This window comes from Somniosus microcephalus, chromosome 8 (genome assembly GCF_052327205.1).
Source record: "Somniosus microcephalus isolate GS21.2 chromosome 8, FLI_Smic_1.0, whole genome shotgun sequence".
In the NCBI taxonomy this organism is placed as follows: domain Eukaryota; kingdom Metazoa; phylum Chordata; class Chondrichthyes; order Squaliformes; family Somniosidae; genus Somniosus; species Somniosus microcephalus.
The window spans coordinates 83,877,049-83,890,224 of NC_140994.1; the positions used below are offsets into that span (position 1 = coordinate 83,877,049).

At 50.0% G+C, this 13,176-nt stretch overlaps 1 long non-coding RNA gene across 1 annotated transcript; it reads left to right on the forward strand.

Annotated features, from left to right (window-relative positions):
• The first annotated feature begins 509 nt into the window (after positions 1–509).
• LOC147113682 (uncharacterized) lies at positions 510–11,136 on the forward strand. The gene is made up of 2 exons (XR_015079143.1): positions 510–613; positions 10,743–11,136. It is a non-coding gene; the product is annotated as an uncharacterized LOC147113682 (long non-coding RNA).
• Positions 11,137–13,176: the final 2,040 nt, after the last annotated feature.

Genomic DNA, 13,176 nt, shown 5'->3' on the forward strand with positions numbered 1-13,176 from the left:
GAAAGCACCAGAGCAAATACTCAAGGCACATACACTCGTTAGTTTTAGCATATTAAGTTTGGTAGCACTTTATTTCAGATGTGTGTAGAGGATGGGCAACCATGGTAGTTGGGTTTGTGCAGAGGACAATGTTGGTCATGGTGTATTAGGCTACTGGATAGGGCACGTGTAGACAGTGAATTGGGTGGATGAGACACTTAGATGAAGATCTTATTTATAAGAGCCTGGCTGCAAAGTTCAGCAAGAATGTCTCCTGGGTCACTGTTGGGGTCCTGCTCTGCCGATGGCTCTGGGGTGGGGTTCCTTTTCCAGTTGTAGAGCGTGAAGCAGAGAGAGAATGAAAATCTTGAGAGATCTTGGTGGGGCTGTATTGCAATACATCTCTGTACAGGTATCTGAAGCACTGCTTCAGGATAACTATACTGTGCTCTGTAAGGTCCAATTACCTTGTGTACTTACTCTGAGTGGTGTGGGGTTACAGCTTTTTCTATTCTCATTCAACAGATGATCCTGGCTGTCACAGAGTGTCATGGAGTCAGGGATGAAGAGAACAATTATTGTCTCCTGGGAGCTAGCCTTCCAGGTAGCCTTCCTCAAATAAACCAGACACAGAGTTAAGTTTGTCTTAAAATTAAGGAATCATATGGTAGATTTTGCATTCAAATGCCCCAGTTGCATGAATGCAGGACAGTTATAGAGGGATCAGGCAAGTAGGTCTTGGGCATGTTTTGCATCCAATTCTTGGGCAGTGTCCTAGGCCCAACCATCGTCAACTGCTTCATCAATGACCTTCCCTCCATCATAAGGTCAGAAGTGGGGCTGTTTTGCTGATGATTGCACAGTGTTCAGTTCCATTCACAACTCCTCAAATAATGAAGCAGTCCATGCCCACATGCAACAAGACCTGGATGACGTTCAGGCTTGGGCTGATAATTGGCAAGTAACATTCGCGCCACACAAGTGAAAGGCAATGACTATCTCCAACAAGTGAGAGTCTAACCACCACCCTTTGACATTCAATGGCATTACAATAGCCGAAACCCCCACCGTCAACATCCTGGGGGTCACCATTGACCAGAAACTTAACTGAACGAGCCACATAAATACAAGAGCAGGTCAGAGGCTGGGTATTCTGCGGCGAGTGTCTCACCTCCTGCCTCCCCAAAGCCTTTTCGCCATCTACAAGGCACAAGTCAGGAATGTGATGGAATACTCTCCACTTGCCTGGATGAGTGCAGCTCCAACAACACTCAAGAAGCTCGACACCATCCAGGACAAAGCAGCCCACTTGATTGGCACCCCATCCACCATCTTAAACATTCTCTCCCTCCACCACGAGCGTACCATGGCTGCAGTGTGTACCATCTACAAGATGCACTGCAGCAACTCGCCAAGGCCTCTTCGGCAGCACCTCCCAAACCGGCAACCTCTATCACCTAGAAGGACAAGGGCAGCAGGCGCATAGGAACACCACCACCTGCAAGTTCCCCTCCAAGTCACACACCATTCTGATTTGGAAATATATCGCCAATCCTTCATCAAAATCCTGGAACTCCCTACCTAACAGCACTGTGGGAGTACCTTCACCACACAGACTGCAGCGGTTCAAGAAGGCGGCTCACCACCACCTTCTCAAGGGCAATTAGGGATGGGCAATAAATGCTGGTCTTCCAGCAATGCCCACATCCCAGGAACAAATTTTTTTTAAATTCCTCCTGCCCAAAATTTTCAGCCAGCTGCATTTCGTGTGCTCGAGGACTTTTCATGCCATAAAATCATTAAGGCCTCAGAATGTCTGCAAAAATATTTATCTGAATTAACTGATGCAATTTCCTGGCTTTTGTACTGGAATTCTTTGATGAAGTAATGGAGAGGATTAATGATGGTAGCACAGTTGATGAGTATATGGACTTTCAAAAGGCGTTTGATAAAGTACCACATAATAGACTTTTTAGCAAAGTTGAAGCCCAAGGGGCTATAAAATTGGCAAATGGACAGATAGCAGAGAGTAGTGGTGAACGATTGTTTTTCAGACTGGACGGAAAGTATACAATGGTGCTCCCCAGGGGTTGGTATTCGGACCACTGCTCTTTTTGATATATATTCATGACCTGGACTTGGGTATACAGGGCATCATTTCAAAGTTTGCAGATGACACAAAATGCAGAAATCTAAACAACGAGGATAGTAACAGACTTCAGGAGGACATAGACAGACTGGTGAAATGGCAGATAAAATATATCACAGAGAAGTGTGAAGTGATACATTTTGGAAGGAAAAATTAGGAGAGGCAACATAAACTAGCTGGTACAATTTTAAAGGGGTTGCAGGAACAGGAACAGAGGCCTGGGGGTGTATGTACACAAATCTTTGAAGGTGGCAGGGCAGGTTGAGAAAGTTGTTAAAAAAGCTTATTGGATCTTTGGCTTTATTAATGGAGGCATTGAGTACAAAAGCAAGGAAGTTATACTAAACCTATATAAAACACTGGTTAGGCCTCAGCTGGTATATTGTGTTCAATTCTGGGCACCACACTATAGGAAGGATGTCAAGGTCTTGGAGAGGGTGCAGAAGAGATTTACTACAATGGTACCAGGGATGAGGGACTTCAGTTATGTGGTTAATCTGGAGAAACTGGGATTATTCTCCTTCGAGCAAAGAAGGTTAAGAGGAGATTTGATAGAGATGTTCAAAAATCATGAAGGGTTTTGATAGAGTAAATAAGGAGAAACTGTTTCCAGTGGCAGAAGGGTTGGTAACCAGAGGACACAAATTTAAGGTGATTGGCAAAAGAGTCAGAGGTGACATGAGGAAACATTTTTTTACACAGCGAGTTGTTCTGATCTGGAATGCACTGCCTGAAAGGGTGGTGGAAGCAGATTTAATAGTAACTTTCAAGAAGGAATTGGGTAAATACTTGAAGGGAAAAAATTTGCAGGGCTATGGGGAAAGAGCAGGGGAGTGGGACTAATTGATTCAAAGAGCGGGCACAGGCATAATGGACTGAATGGCCTCCTTCTGTGCTATATCATTCTACGATTCTATGAATTGCACTTTTTGGCCTTCAAGGCCCAACTGAGTGGGTGCAAGGGAAGTTCTATGTGTAATAGATCTCTTAAAGAGAAATAGGCTTTGGATGTTATGTTGTTGCAAGGTCTACAGTACCTTTTTTAGTATAAGCTCCACCACTTAAACTGCCCGGGGGAGAAATTCGGTGGAGCCGCAAACGGGGCGGCAAGCTCGCCTGGGCGCGGGAATTAGCGCAGCGATCGGAGCAGTTGCGACCGCCGGAAATTCAGCTTGAACGCCCCAAGAGGGACACAGGGCGAGGCTCGAGGTGCTCCGCGTCCCTCTTAGGGCGCTGAAACTGAATATCGCAGCACAACGTGCCGCAGCGCCACATGCTGCGCCACGGCGTGCTGCGGTACTGCAGGCCTTCCTCCCATTCTTAAGGGGGAGGGGCCTGCACCAGCGCAATCGGAGATCGCAAGTGCCGGCAAAAGAGCCCAGCACCGAGGAGAAGTGCCGGGCTCTCGGAAAACAGCTGGCACTGCCACGGGGGGAGATCAGGAGGCCGGAGACGGAGGTGCTGGCAGGCGGCCGCCGAAAAAAACGGCCGCCCCGCACCTCCACCTTAATTTACGCCACTGCCGCCACAGGTAGGCCCCGTGAACCGCGCGCGAGTTGCGAACGGCGCTACAGAGGCGGGCGCTACCGAATATCGAGATCGGGGCGGTAGCGGGGCGCTGCGCACACCAATGACGTCATTGGTGGCGGCGCAGCACAACAGGCTAATGCCGCCATTAGCGCCCCAGCTAAATATCACGGGAGGCGTGGCCAGTGGCGCTAAAGCCACTGAGTTCCCTCTTTAGGCGCTAACTGGTGGCGCAGCCCACCGAATTTCTAGGCCCCCATGTTTAAATCGGGCAATCATTTAAATTGGCCAAAAAATGCTAACCATTACCATGTGTCAATTTTAAAGTTACAGCGAGTTAAGCGCTCCATGGCCGTGAATTTCGGCACCTTAGCGCTGGCTGATGAGGCCAGTTTCAAAGAAAAAATGGTAGCCCCCTCGCTTCTGCCCACTCCTGGTGCGGAACGCAGCGGCCGCCATTTTGGGCAGGTCGGCAGCGCTGCTGTTGCCTGCGTTCGCTGCAAATATGGTAATTAGTCAGATTGTGACATCAATCAAAGTGCAACGCTGACTTGACGCACGATCTGGTATTTTGGACGTCACTGCTCCTTTCAACACTGTCTCCAAAGCACAGCTGAACAGACCCCCACAAGCACTTCTTAAAGGGATGCATGCAACTTTGAGGTAAGTTTAGACTTTTGCTTTTGTATTGGTTTCTTTACAGTTTATTTGAGTTGTGGCTTGGTGTAAGACATTTAAAAGTTGTTAGTGTGAAGGGAATGCAGGGAGTGCTGCTGGACGTTTGCAAAGCTTTGGCTCTTAAAGGAAGGCCTCTGAGAACACCACTTGCTCCCAGTCCTGGGGACTCTAGTCGCAGTTGCCCTTGGGGTGCAGCACGACATGGAGATGGAGCAGAGACAGCAAAGGGGACAAGCTGCTCGCAGAGGGAGGAGGAGGAGGAGGAAGAAGAAGCAGAAAAGGAGGAGGAGGAAGCAGAAGAGGAAGAAGAGGAAGGAAGGAGGCAACCCAGGTGGAACCATTCTGGCCGGGATATCCGGGATTGAATCATCTGCCTGCGGTACCAGTGAACACAACCCCAATTCCCCTTTCAACATTTGTCCCACACCTTACCTTCCTTCTGTTACTGATCATCACAGTATCCTCTTGCCCACAATGTTGAAATCAAAGCCACCACAAAGCAAACTTTCCAGTTCAACTTTATCCATATATGCATCCAATATTACATCAAAAAATCAACTAATCACCCTTGTGCATTCCCTTAGTGAGTGTCTTCCATGTGCCTTTGACTATCCTAGTGCTCCTACACAGTGCTACCCCAGTGGCTGCAGCATGACTGGTGGAAGGCTTCTGACTTTCAGTGGGGCCACTGCAGATGGCCTTGCAGGATGACCTCGAGGAGCTGGTGGCTGGGAGCGTGAAATCGAGTGATGGTGTTTCTTCTTCACTCTCCTCTCCCTCTTCTTGTTCAACCATTGGCTGGGCTGGGTGGATTTCTTAGGTATCTGAAATAAGGAAGGCACATGGGTAGGGTTGTGGTGAGGGGAGGGGGGTAAAGCAAGAGGCGTATGCTTATACCATGTGCAGCTTGTAAATCAGAAGATATTGTGGGTTGAGGGGGAAGTGGGATGTGAGAAGGAGGATAACATATGAGGGTACCGGCATCTTCTATTCTTTCAGCCCTGCCATTGGCCAAGGGCTCAGCCATTCCCCTGCCAAGAATGGCCAGCACCGTCTCCTCCAAGGGGGTGAGGTGAAGCTAGGAATGTGAGGTGTGCCTCGTGTTTGATAGAGATTGTTGCTAGGTGGGTGATGGGGGGTAGGGGTCATGCATTGAGCAGTGTGTGAGGCTAGTGATGCAGTTAGTAGGAGATGACTTTTGAAGATGCATTCCCTGACCTTGGCCACTCGTCTGAGGTCATGAAACTTCTTTGGGCGCTGGAGCCAGGTGGTGGTGGTGGCACTGCTGGCAGTGACGGCCTCGGCGCTCTGGTTCCACATCCTCCTTTCTGGAGGGCCTCCTGGCCCCTGTGGGTAGAGGACTTCTCTTCCAATTTTGACCCCCTGCACAATGCACGAGTGCTGTGTCCGAGACCCTGGATGCCCTTTCCCTGGCCTGTTGAGCCATTTGCGTTAGTGCTGAAGCACTTTTAACATTTTAGATCACGGGAAGACAGCTCACTTTTAAGAGGCGCAGGCTAATTTTAAGTGAAGCTAGCTTTAAGTAAAGCTAAAATAACAACAGAAAATGCTGGAAAAACTCAGCAAGTCAGGCAACATCCGTGGAGAGAAATTTGAGTTGACGTTACGGGTTTGACCGTTTTGAAGAAGGGTCAAACCCGTAACGTCAACTCAAATTTCTCTCCACGGATGTTGCCTGACTTGCTGAGTTTTTCCAGCATTTTCTGTTGTTATTTCGGATTTCCAACATCTGCAGTATTTTGCTATCGTTTAAGTAAAGCTAGCCTCGCTCGAACATCGAGAACTTCGGCCCTCTGCTGAGTGCACAGCCTGTCAGCAGTGCATTGGCTGTGCGCGACAATCGTTTAAAGTAGCAGGCAGTACCAATTTGACACGCTGCCTGAACTCCTTTCATCGGGCGTGGGCAGATTGCGCATCGCGGTTCCCGCGCCCGTTTTTCAGCTTTATCGAATTTCATCCCCCATGTCTTTCTGGCAGCAACCGGTATTTACTCAGTACTTCACACCTCGTTCGCACCTTGTATACTTAATCACCTCGAACTGATGTTGGGCTAGTTTGCACTACTCAGCACTAACTGTAATAACAAACATGTTCAATAAGTAAATAGCCCCTCGTTAAGGTCCAATTACCTTGTGTACTTAATCCCCTCTGAGTGGTGTGGGGTTACAGTTTGCACTGAGCACTGACTGCAGAAGCAAACATCGACTGGAAAGTGGAAAGCCATGTGTCTCAGCACTAAAACTGAACAAAATTGATGAGATGCCCAAGATGAGGCAATACAACCTGGCAACAGCACCTTGGTCTTCCAACATCTACTGCCTCAGACTTGCTGAAACAATGTAAAGAGTTGTACAGAGAATAGCATCAGAATTCCAGTCCAAACAACAACAACTTGCATTTATATAGCGCCTTTAATGTAGTAAAACGTCTCAAGGCGCTTCACAGGAGCGTCATCAAACAAAATTTGTCACCAAGCCACATAAGGAGATATTAGGGCAGATGACAAAAAGCTTGGTCAAAGAGGTAGGTTTTAAGGAGCGTCTTAAAGGAGAAAAGAGAGATAGAGAGACGGAGAGGTTTAGGGAGGGAATTCCAGAGTTTAGGGCCTTAGCAACTGAAGGCAGTGGTGTAGCGATTAAAATCGGGGATACACAAGAGGCCAGAATTAGAGGAGCGCAGAGATCGCGGAGGGTCGTAGGGCTGAGGAGATTACAGAGATAGGGAGGAGTGAGGCCACGGAGGGATTCGAAAACAAAGATGAGAATTTTAAAATCGAGGCGTACATAACTGGGAGCCAATGTATGTCAGCGAGCACAGGGGTGAGGGGTGAACGGGACTTGGTGCAGGTTAGCACCTCACTCTCCTCCTTTAGATTTATAATCCTCCTGTGAAGCGCCTTGGGAGGTTTTGCTACATTAAAGGTGCTATATAATAACAAGTTGTTGTTGTAGTAATCGTGCTTTCCTTTTAAACTGTCCAACGCGTTTAGCGGGCAAATCAACGTTTTCTGTTTTTGTTTCAGATTTGGAGTCTTTTGCTTTTTATTTTTATTACTGACATATTAACATGTGAGAAACAGACATTGTCAATGAGCAGTCGTCACAGATGCTCAAGTGCAATTTGTTGGCACAGGTGACAATGTTTTTCAATGAGTCAGTTTTATTTTTGATGTTCAATGGTCAGCTGACCACAATATTTTCCATGACTAAATAGTGCACTTGTTACTATTCAATGTGTGGGATTTTCCACTTTGTCTCTTAAAAAATTGTAGACACTCGCGGGGGGGGGGGCGGATTTAACCCCCCAAAATGGGTGGGTTGGGGTCGGGTGGGAGGTTAAAGAGTTAAAAAGCTGAATTCTGACCCCCAACCCGCCCACTTCCGGTTTTAATGGAGGTGGATGACGGCGGGCGGGCACTTTAAATATTATAATGAGGTTCCGTGCCTTATGGTCATCCACCATTTTAAATTTAACTGTGGCCGGGCAGGTTTCCCAGGCCTCGGGGAACTTGCCAGCTGAAGGGAGGTGAGGATCCAGGAAGTACGTCCCTTTCTGCTTAACCTACTGGATCCAACGTTCCTGCCTCGTCAATGCCCCGCAATCGGACAACCCCCTGACCCTTCCAATCTCCCCCTCCGACCTACCTCCCCCTCCCCCCCCGCCTTAGACATACCCACGAGGCCTTCAAACTTCGATCCCCCCTCTGGCCGTTGATTCTCAGCCTCTGGTCCCCGATCTCCCCCCTCCCCTCCAGCCTCTGAATCCCATCTGGCCTTCCGACCTCCCCTCTCCAACCTTCTGACATCCTTCCTCCAGTCCCCAATTACCCTCCAGCCTTCCGACCTCCCATCACCTTCCGACCTCCCCCCTCCGACCCCGATTACCTTCCAACCTCCCCTCTCCGTCCCCTGATCACCCCCCGGCCTCCCCCCTCTGTCCCCCATCACCCTCTGACCTCCCTCCTCCATCCCCCAATCACCTTCCAACCTCCCCCCCTCCGTCCCCCAATCACCTTCCAACCTCCCCCCTCCATCCCCCAATCACCCTCCAACCCCCAATCACCTTCCAACCTTTCACCTCTGGCCCTCGATCACCCTCTGGCCTCCCCCTCCGTCCCCCGATCACCCTCCAGCCTCCCCCCTCTGGCCCCCGATCACCCTCCGGCCTCCCCCCTCCATCCCCCCGATCACCCTCCGGCCTCCCCCCTCCATCCCTTGATCACCCTCCCCTCTCCATCCCTCGATCACCCTCCGGCCTCCCCCCTCCGGCCCCCAATCACCCTCCGGCCTCTGGCCCTCGATCACCCTCCGGCCTCCCCCCTCCATCCCCCGATCACCCTCCGGCCTCCCCCCTCCATCCCTCGATCACCCGCCCCTCTCCATCCCTCGATCACCCTCTGACCTCCCCCCTCCGGCCCCCAATCACCCTCCCCCCTCCATCCCCCGATCACCCTCCGGCCTCCCCCCTCCATCCCTTGATCACCCTCCCCTCTCCATCCCTCGATCACCCTCCGGCCTCCCCCCTCCGGCCCCCAATCACCCTCCGGCCTCTGGCCCTCGATCACCCTCCGGCCTCCCCCCTCCATCCCTCGATCACCCTCCGGCCTCCCCCCTCCATCCCTCGATCACCCGCCCCTCTCCATCCCTCGATCACCCTCCAGCCTCCCCCCTCCGGCCCCCAATCACCCTCCGGCCTCTGGCCCTCGATCACCCTCCGGCCTCCCCCCTCCGTCCCCCGATCACCCTTCGACCTCCCCCCTCTCCGGCCCCCGATCACCTTCCGGCCTCCCACCTCTGGCCCTCGATCACCCTCCGGCCTCCACCTTCCGGCCCCCAATCTGCCCCTCGATCCCTCCCTCTCTCCCCTCTGCTGCCCGGTGCCACAGGCCTACCCACCCAACAGCCAGCCAGCCTCTCCATCTGGCTGGCTGCGGACGGGAAACAGTGATTCTAAATGCTAATCAGGTCCTGACATTAAATTCAGCAGGACCTACGGGAAACCCGTTCTCCCAGGATTCCCAACCGCTTCCCAGCAACCCCCCCACCCCCCCACCCCCGCTACCTATTCGCCTCCAAATTAAAATTCCTGCCTTGGTGCTGCAAATTGAATTGGAAAACGTGCGAGGGAGTGGGCCGGCAGGCGGTGTGATGTTGATAGGAATGCAGGCAGCACATGAACTAATGTTTTACTGGAAGCCGCCATGTCAAGTGAGATGTACAGTCGTGTTGTGGTTGTGTTACTGGACTAATAATCCAGGGAAGATCAGTTCAAATCCCACCATGACAGTTTATCTGAAAAATCTCAGGTGCAATTTTGGAGGCAGACTCTTCCATACTCCTTACCATTGCCGAGAGGCTCTCGGGCACCCTTTTTATTGCACCTATCATCTCAGCGGCCATGACCATCACCCTTCTTGTGAATGCCTCATCTGAGTCCTGTGCAGCAGAACTTGCCCTCCGGGGAGCTGGTTCCCGAGCTGCCTTTTCCCTTTGGCCTTGTCGCAACCCGCTCGTCCCCGGTGCATCACCCAATGCAGACCCCTCTACTAAACTTGCCTCACTCTCACTGGGGAGCTAAGAGATAGGCTGGTCATCTGGTTACTGATTGTCTGAAAGCATAAAGGCACAAGACTTGCATTAAAGTGAGGGCAGGGGGGCAGGAAGGGAGCAAGAAATGCAGACAGTATCAGGAGCTGGAAAGTGGGAAAGGTCTGTGGTGTGAGGGGGAAGTGGGATGAGAGAAGGAGAGGGGATGAACATACTGTTGTTGCCCCCAAGGGGGTCGACATCGCCGATGGCCATGGCACCCACCAGCTGTTGCCCAATGACTCTCAACACTCGCTCCTCCAGGTCTGAGAGCTGCTGGAGCTGAGCATCACCCCCGCCTGTTCTCTGCTGCTCCCTCCTATTGTGAGCCATCTTGGCCTGCAAGAGAAACGAATGTGTGTGAGTCAGAGTCCAGATATGTGTTTGTGAGATATGCCTGCCGTAGTTGAATAGCTGTGATTATAGGCAAGGCATGAGATGTGGGTGTGAGTTTGAGTAGGTGGAGATGTTTGGTGGGTGAGTGGTGGGGGTGTGGTTGTTTGTGCAGTGTGTACAGACTGAGGTTCAGATGCTGGTATGTAGGACCTGTTGAAGCATGTACTCACCTTGAGAACGAGTGAGGTCGTTGAATTTCTTGCGGCACTGTGTCAGGCTGCGTTCCACCACACTACTGGCCGAGACCTCCTGGGCCACTTCCCGTCACATTGCCCTGAAGACCTGAGGCAATGGCCTCTGAAGTAAGATTTAAAAATGAGCGTAACAGGGCACGTTTAGTAGAACGCAATTGCGCAGCAAAATGTTTAAAGATGAAATGTACTAATTATTCGTATGTTTAATTGCAGAAATGACCATACCAGTTTAGAGAGATGAAACTTACAAAAAGAGACACTGACATAACCCTTTTCTGGAAAAACGAAACTTAGTAGTGGTCAAGAGAGAGAGGGTCTCGTTTCTCAGAAATCACATGACCTGATGACTCATTTCCAAGAAATCAGAGGGGCCACAGGCCCATACAGTGAAAAGTGAAACTTATGTTATTGGTTACCTTGTAGAAGTTAGGCACACCTAGTTAGTGATTAATGTATAGACTTTTAAATCGATTGGACCTCTGGAGTAGGAGGTCTCGGAATATGTGTATAACTGTGTAAACCTCAAGAGATTCGGTGGAGTTGGAGCCTTGTGTTGGGACGCAAGAGCCATAGCTCCCCAGGCCTGAATAAACCGTTTTTACTTCAATTATTGGGTCTGTCTTTCTTACAACAAGCCAGTGTAGTCGACTTTGTATATCACTTAGTCCACACTTTGGGGGCTTACATCAGCCTCCTTCCAGTGTCTGGGAACAGCACTGCCCTCCTTCGCTCCACTCCAGCCACCAATGCCTCGTCCGTGAAATGACGAGCTCTCTCCCTGGGAGTGGGATCAGCCATCATGATCAGGGGATTGAGTTCCTTGGCAGGTTGCCTTCACAGCCAGCAATGCTGATAATGAGGATCTGCACAATGATGCAACCTTCCCTTTAAGAGCTGGAAGGAGCCAATGTGAAGGATCATTCCCGATTGCATCCTGAAATTCATTATCGTTGTGCTGGTAGCGCCCCTGTAGCACCTTACTGAGGTCAGGAGCACTTGATTGAGCGCTCCAGCTCTTTCCAGGAGCACTAACACCCAATTTAAGGAAACCTCAGAATTTTTCACGATTTCAAAATTTAGCGCCCCTAAACAGGGCGATGTCGAATTTCTCCCCCATATTTTGATTGACCCTTTACACAGAGGGTTGAACGGGGACTTGGCTGGACAACCGCCCCCATGGCAGCTTGGCACCAGATTTTCCAGCTGCAGGGAAAGGCGAGTGCCAGAGATGAGCCATAATGGAATTTTGGGACTGCTAAAGCCAGTGGTCATGTAATTATTAATCATTGCACCATCTAGAAGCAATTGCTGTTTATAGTTTTGCGCCGTGAGCTTGCTGATACATCAGCAGGTTATGGGAATCCATCATGTGCTCATCATGGCGAGTGTGCCAATTGTTTATTTGGCGCCCCTGATGCTAGCAAGTGGAATTATTTGTTTTGGCTCTGTGCTTGCTCCAATGCGTGTGCAGATTATTCACACCCTTTGATTTGGCTGACCCAGAAGATAACTTGTGCAGTGCGTTGTTTTCACAAGCCCCGATTTCAACTCGGGCGCAAGTGAGGCGTGTGGGGAGGGCGGGGGCGAGCAACAAGCCCACACCGCCACGCCGGCATGTGGCCCAGACCATTTTAACCCCTGGGCCTCATCACCATATTCAAGGACGGACTCCTGCCCAAATCCGGCAGGAATGACGAGAAGACTGGGGACGCAGGATCGGAATTTCAGGCGGCGCATACACCATAATATGTATTCTCTACAGCCTGTTGAAGTAATTAGCAATAACTAATGTTTAAAATGACAGCTGGTTTCCTGTACAACAACAACAACTTGCATTTATGTAGCACCTAGAACGAAGTAAAACTTTCCAAGATGCTTCACAGGAGTGTTATCAGACAACAATTTGTCACCAAGCCACATAAGGAGATATTAGGACAGGTTTTAAGGAGCATTTTAAAGGAGGAGAGAGATGTAGAAAGACAGAGAGGTAGAGAGAAATAAAGGTTTAGGGAGGGAATTCCAGAGCTTAAGGCCTAGGCAGTTGCAGGCATGGCCGCTAATGGTGGAACAAAGGAAATCGAGGATGTACAAGAGGTCAGATTTGGAAGAATGCAGAGATCTCGGAGGGCTGTAGGGCTGGAAGAGGCTTCAGAGATACGGAGGGGCAAGGCCATGGAGGAATTTGAAGACAAGAATGAGAATCTTAAAATTGAGGTGTTGCCGGACCGGGAGCCAATGAAAGTCAGCGAGCACAGGGTGATGGGTGAACGGGACTTGGTGTGAGTTAGGATACGGGCAGCAGAGTTTTAGATGAGCTCAAGTTTACGGAGGGTGAAAGATGGGACGCTGGCCAGGAGAGCATTGGAATAGCCTGTAGTGTCCGAGTATAAATAATACACAGACTGCAGGAGAACAATAATAACAGGTATTTACTGAACAGAGGGTAACTTAAGACTGAAATACAGAAGCCTGCTATGGCTTTATATACAGGGGTGGTCACTGCCGGTACTGCAGTATAGAATCAGTTCTTCTCTTAAAGGTACATACACAACAATTCCTCCCCTTTTAGATAAACAGTACATAACATTCATTTAACAACTAAATAATAACTAATTACAATTACAATTTTCTCTGTACTATATACATC